Source organism: Mustelus asterias, chromosome 30 (assembly GCF_964213995.1).
Source record: "Mustelus asterias chromosome 30, sMusAst1.hap1.1, whole genome shotgun sequence".
Taxonomy (NCBI): Eukaryota; Metazoa; Chordata; class Chondrichthyes; order Carcharhiniformes; family Triakidae; genus Mustelus; species Mustelus asterias.
Window position 1 is genome coordinate 13,643,673 of NC_135830.1, and position 6,000 is coordinate 13,649,672.

Sequence of the window (6,000 nt, forward strand, 5' to 3'; positions counted from 1 at the left end):
ATGGCCTCTTCCTGCACTGTACGGTTCTGGAGGATGATTGCTCAAGAATAAAAGAGCTCCACGGCAGAGAAACCACAGAGAGCAGGGGTCCCCTACTGGTGTCCCAATCTCAATAAGCGATGGAACGATGAGGATAGTGGTTTCACCCGAAACCAGAATTGAACCGCGGTGCCTGACACTGTGAGGCAGCAATGCTAACCATTGTGCCACAATGCCAGAAAAGCTAGAGAGGGTGGGAGTTGACCCTACTGGTGTCATTCACTGAGTCACATTTCCCAATTTAAACACGAGTTGGGACGATAATAACCCTAGTTCCACCGAGATTCAAACTCGGATTGCTGGATACAAAGTGCAGAGTGCTAACCGTCACAGAATGGAATCGACATGGCCCGTGCCTAAACCACGAGGCATTTCTCCCAAAACATGCACACACACACACACACACACACACACGCACACTTGCTCAATTATAGCCAGGCTCCTGTCGAGTGGTTGTTGTTGTTTGACACCAACTGCTTCTTTCTTTCAACAGAGGGGTTAACGTGTAGTGAAAAGTTGGAGAATCATTGATATTGCAGTTATCTGGCACCAGAGGCTCAGCAATGTAAATTGTAAAGGCAATTGAACTGGCTGACAAATTGTCCTCTCTATTTGTACTGTGTGAGAAAATTTGACGAAATCTTCATCAGCAAATCAGACATCAACATTGGCAAAAAAAAAACAAGGTTCCGCGGAGACTTAAACACGGATCACTAGATTCAAAGTTCAGAATGCTCACAGTTACATCACAGAACCCAACAGCAAATGACCACTCAAAGCATTTTACCTCTTTCATTCAATGTGGCAGAAACAGTAAGTGTGACAACATTGATGGATCCCAAGAATTTTGCTATGATTGATCCTAAATTGGTTGAGTGACAGGGAACAGAGGGTGATATTCCAGGGCAGTTTTTCAGACTGGAAGCCAATGTCCAGATGGTCACAAAGGGATGACTGCTGGGGCCCTTGCATCTGTGAGTTATATGAATGGTTTAGATTTTTATTGTAGGAGGCTTCATCAGTAAGTTTGCAGATGATACAAATATTGGCGAGCTGGTTGCTTGGCCGGTGCAGACGCGAAGGGCCGATGGGCCGCATCTGTATGACACTAATGCAGGGCATTTGACCCTTTGAGACATGGCTATTTCTTCTGATATCTCCCGATACGGCTTGGGAAGAAATGTTTTGCTGTGGATTTGGGGGGCAGTTTCTTGAGAGTTTTTTGCGCATGTCAATGGTGGCGCATAACAACATGTTGCCGCACTTGCTGTTGCTGCAACATTGAATGAAAGAGGTCAAATTGTTTGATTCCCCATTTCCAGCTGACTCCTGCGTTTTGGGTTCTGCGGTGAATTGGTAAGCAGTCTTACCTCGGAATCCAACGATCCGACTTCAAATTCCCATTCAACTTTGGTTTTCTTTGCTAAATTTGTTTGCTAAAGGTTTTTTTTAATCCTCAGAAAGTAGAAATATAAGCACTCAGGAAACTTCAGGAAATTCCTCTATTGTTCGTCATTTATCGAAATGACATAGATGACTATGTGATGTGGTCGGGGGGGCGGGGGGGGGGGGGGGGGGGGACAGCGGTACGCGTAGAATCAGTCGGTTTGCCGATTACAGAAAGATTTGGCCAGTGATTAACAGTGTGTTTGAGTGTCTTGAGTTACAGGAAGATATAGACGAGGTGGTCAAATGCTCAGATAAGTGGAAGATGGAATTTAACACTGAAAAGTGTAAGGTGATATACTTTGGGAGGAGTGATTTGACAAGGAAGTATGCTATGAAAGAAATGCCGCCAGGGAGTTCGGAAGAACAAAGGGACCTTGGCGTGTTTGTCCATAGATCTCTGAAGGCAGAAAGGCAGGTTAATAGGTGGCGAAAAAGTAGGAGACACACTCGCCTTTATCAGTCGGGGTTTCGATTACAAAAGCAGAGAGGTCATGATGGAGTTGTATAGAGCTTTGGCGAGGCCACATCTGGAGTACCATCTGCTGTTCTGGTCGCTACATTATACGAAGGACGTGAACGCACTGGAAGGTGTGCAGTAGATTCACCAGAATGTTGTCTGGGATGGAACATTTAAGTTCAAAAGAAGGTCGGATCGGTTTGGATTGTTTTCAGTGGAGCAGAGAATATGGGCGACCTGATTGGGATGTTCACGATTATGAGGGGCATGGGCAGGATGGATAGGGAGCAGCTGTTCCCCTTTGTTGAAGGGTCAGTAATGAGGGGATACAATCTAAAAGTGAGGAGCGGGAGGTTTGGGGGGAGGGATGTGAGGAAAAACATTTTTTTAATTCAGAGTGTGGTAACAGTGTGGAATGCACTGCCTGGGAGGGTGGTAGAGGTGGGATCCCTCACATCCTTTAAAAAGAGCTGGATTTTTTTTTTCTTGGCAAGCCAAAACATCCAAGTCTATGGGACAATTGCTGGCAAATGGGATTAGGTGGGCAGGTCAGGGCCTTTCATGCGTCGCTGCAGACTCGATGAGCCGAAAGGCCACTTCGACACTGTAATACTCTGTGATTCCGTGAATCTGTGAATCACATTGCAGGCGATGCAGCTAATGACTCTCCTGGCATCTCTGCATCAGCCCAAGAGGACAATGGCTAATTCGTTAAAAATGCTCAGAGGTAGAGAAGCCACAGATGGCAGTGGGTCCTCTTACAGCTGTCTTTCAATCACTCGTCTATTCCAATTTAAACAAGAGGTGCGAAGACGAGAACAACACTGCCTGCAATCAATGTGCAGCGATCTCACCGTTACATCATGGAACTGATGGAGGTCAGGAACAGGGCAACAAGATCTTTCTCGCAAAATACATCCATACATACAAACACACATTGGCTCAATAATCGCCAGACCCGAGGCCCGCGTTCGATTCCCAGTCAGGGACTAACAATTGACTGCTCTCATGCAGCACAGGAATTTAGAAGAGCTGGAATTACATCCGATCGATACCAGGAGAGATCTTTGTGCTAGTTTGAACAGCAGGGAGAAAAGTTAGCCCCATTTCTCAATTACCCACAGCAATTCATATTGCTATTGTCCTTGTTGCTTCCTCCTTTCAAAATAAGTATGTTGCCTTCTGCTGCATTAACTGTAACTGGAGCTGACCATATTCAAGGAGCAATGTTAGCATCAACCTGTTGGAAAGCTTATTGTGATGCATCTGTTGAACAACATTAGATTTTCACTTCTCTGTTTTCGTCACACTGGACGTAATGTCAAAAGATGAACAAGATCAAATTGTAACAACGTGCACAAGACTGGAAGGAGTGTGTGATTGTGTATAATTGGCACTGTGCACGTTCCTGTAATCAGTGTCTTGGAGAATCAGGAAGATGAGATTCTGCTGGTCTAATGATTAGGGTTCAGTGCTTTCAGGGTCAAAGATTGGCTTCGATATACTAAGATTTAATGTTTTGGATAACCTGTTAATCAAAAGTGAATTGGTTCCTGAGTGAAAACAGCTCTGCCCGAATCAGTGATGTGAGATTTGTAGTTCTGTGTCTGAGTGGCATTTCGCCACTTGGGACACAGGTCATTAACAAGCAGGGAAAGAGAAGGACAGTTATAGACTTCAAAAAGCTGATGGTAAAGATGGTAATGCTTGGAAAAATCTGGGTGGCAATGGTGCAAACTCACAAATAGAGAGGGTGGTGGTTGTCTGGAACTTGCCACCGGGGGAGGTAGCGGAAGCAGATACGCTAGTGACTTTTAAGGGATGCCTTGACAAACACATGAATAGCATGGGAATAGAGGGATATGTTCCCCAGAAGGGCAGGGGGCTTTAGTTCAGACGGGCAGCATTGTTGGTAGGCTTGAAAGGCCGAAGAGACTGTTCCTGTCCTCTAGTTTTCTTTGTTCTTCCTTAAATATCACCTTGTTCTTCCTTAATTATCACCTAGATGTGGATTCAAGTCTCAGCCAAATGATAAGAAAACTTCTCGGTGAATGAAACACTAAACTCTCCGACTCCATAGAGAAACCAGTAATTGTGAGAGAATGCGGGATAGAAACTATCCCCTCGAGCTTCCTCCACGGTGGACCAAGAACATGACGGACCTAAGCGCAGACTGCTAACTGAGGGGCCTTAGACTCTTAACTAAGAGCCCAGTGGTCGAACATCTGACTGACGATCAAGCGATCCCCGTTTGGTAATGGTAATGGTAACATACTTGGTAGTGTGGATGAACAGAGGGAGCTGGGTGTCCACGTGCATAGATCCCTGAAAGTTGGCACCCAGGTTGATAGGGTTGTTAAGAAGGCGTACGGTGTGTTAGCTTTTATTGGTAGAGGGATTGAGTTTCGGAGCCAGGAGCGCATGCTGCAACTGTACAAAACTTTGGTGCGGCCGCTTTTGGAGTATTGCATACAGTTCTGATCGCCGTATTATAGGAAAGATGTGGAAGTGTTGGAAAGGGTGCAGAAGAGATTTACCAGGATGTTGCCTGGTATGGTGGGAAGATCGTATGAGGAAAGGCTGAGGGGCTTGAGGTTGTTTTCGTTAGAGAGAAGAAGGTTAAGAGGTGACTTAATGGAGGCATACAAGATGATCAAAGGATTAGATAGGGTGGATAGTGAGAGCCTTTTTCCTCGGATGGTGTTCGCTAGCACGAGGGGACATAGCTTTAAATTGAGGGGTGAGAGATATAGGACAGATGTTAGAGGTAGGTTCTTTACTCAGACAGTAGTAAGGGCGTGGAATGCCCTGCCTGCAGCAGTGGTGGACTCGTCAACTTTGAGAGCGTTCAAGTGGTTATTGGATAAACATATGGATGATATTGGAATAGTGTAGATTAGAGGGGCTTTAGATTGGTACCACTGGTCGGCGCAACATCGAGGGCCGAAGGGCCTGTACTGCGCTGTAATGTTCGATGTTCTATGTTTCAAATCCGCATGACCCATTCATTCATTTATTGCCACTTTTTTCCCACGTTTTCGTTCCTTTCGTTGCCTGGAAAGCGCGTTGTGACGTACAATGATTGGGAAAAGCGCTATGTAAATGGAAGTCAGTCTTTCTTTAACGATCTTCAATCCCAATCTTCGGTTATTGACTTCAGTCAGTGGAAAGAGTTTGTCCCTATCTGCCCGATCAAATGGTCTTTTTTTCCATATTAGGAGAAGGGGAATAACCACGACACCACAGCAAAATTGTGGTGGTGCAATAGGCAAAGGAGCTTATTTAGATTTTGTGTAGTCATGCGGGAGTTCTGGATTATGTTTTACGAGAAGAGAATAGGCGCTGGATATAAACAGCACCCGCTGATACGCTGATATAGGGTGGGTTCGAGTTATGTTATTCTCTGTGGCCTAATTTGTCAGTGCGTTTGGCTGTTCACCGAAAAAGTGGTCGTTCAAAACCATCCACACAAGGCGTTTCACTTTTTAAAAACAATTACCGTTGATTGTCGCACAGTTTCGCTTGGGTCCTTGGGCAACAATAAAAATGTTTCTCAAGTGTTACCGGCTCGACTGATATCTGGTCTTACCAACATTATTTAGCTAATGAATATTCATTCATACATATTACATGCAATAATATGTTTATTTCAAATATGCTGTTAATGTTAAGAAATCCAATCAAATAAGAACGTTGGCTGAATGTGGTTGTGTGTCAGTCCTCCGAGGGGGTCCTCATCCTGAGATTGGACCCCAGTCTTTTAGATTTCCCGACCAGTGGAAACAATACCTGAGAATACTGCTGGTTTCAGTGAGATCGCCTCTCATTTTTATTAACTCCAGGGAATTTCAGCCCAATTTACACAGCCTCCAATCCCAGGAGAAAACTCTCATCCCAGGGACCAATTTTGACATAGACAACCGAGTATCACAGTAATCACAAGCAATCGACATTCAGTAAGAGTTACGAGGTCGCTCGTGGAAAGAAAGATAACCACAAACTTTGCATGGTCGCAGGACACTTGATTGATGAAGTAGAACAGAAGTGGAGTTGAC